The sequence below is a fragment of the Entamoeba invadens genome (genome assembly GCF_000330505.1).
Source record: "Entamoeba invadens IP1 unplaced genomic scaffold scaff_1105074726711, whole genome shotgun sequence".
NCBI classification, from domain to species: Eukaryota; Evosea; order Mastigamoebida; family Endamoebidae; genus Entamoeba; species Entamoeba invadens.
In genome coordinates, this window is record NW_004443648.1 from 511543 (window position 1) to 512690 (window position 1148).

Genomic DNA, 1148 nt, shown 5'->3' on the forward strand with positions numbered 1-1148 from the left:
TTCACAAAAATCGAATAAAAATATTCGGCATTTCCAAATAACATTTTCTATTTCAGATCATTTGTTTATAGTACTAGAATAGTTCATTACCACCCGAGACAGGTTTTTCCAAACGCGACAGCTTTTTCGCATGACTGTAGTTTAAAACAGTTAAATTTTTTTTATTGTTCTTTAACGAACAAATTTGTAACATTTCGGGAAATCGTTCAAAACGCCAAAATAATCGTTTAATATTTTTTACCAATTTATTAACATTTAAATTATTAACAGTAATATAATGTTCTAATATAGGAATAATCTTATTTATAATTCCATCTCTCATATTATTTTGATTGTTTTCTAATTCTTCTGTTTTATTAAGTAATAATTGTAATTATTCTTGCTTTTCGCCGTCTATATTTTTGTTTTTTTTATTTCAATCATTTTTCGTAATTCTATATTGTATCTTAATTAATGTTTGTTTACCTTTAATCTAATAAAATACATAACCATTAATATAAATAGCAGCATTTAAATCTTTTGTATTGATTAAGTCAACTTATGGATTATTATTAATATATCTATTGATTTCTTTGTTACATTGTTTTAACATATCTATTTCTTTTAAATTGTATTTGTTTATAATCTTCTGTAACTCAATAATATGTTTAGAAGTAATATTAGAAAAAGTTTGGTCTTTGTTTGGCCTTCGGCATGATGCTTTGCTCAGAATGTTTTTCACCACATCTTTTAGATGTGTCGATGCTTTGCTCAATATCATATTCATTTTCACTTTCATCAATTTTATTTTAAGAATAACTCATACCAAATACTGTTTTGGTGTTACATCGTTCACTCTTTGGAGTGATGCTTTTCTTACTTTAATAATTTCAGAAGTATCTATTTATTTTAATGGGTCCGTCTTTGTAGTTTGATTTTTTTGTTAAAAGAAAACAAATCTTTGAAAAAAGTTTTTAAGGACTTTGATTTTGATTTAGAAGTGTTATCTGTACTCATTTATATTAAGATAAAAATAAAAATATATTATTTATACATTACTAAATATATTATTAAAAAAGTAATATTAATGTATTATTATAATAACTATAAAATTAAATTACTCAATAAATATCTTCAGATAAGATGTAAATTTTATTACTTTGTTTTTA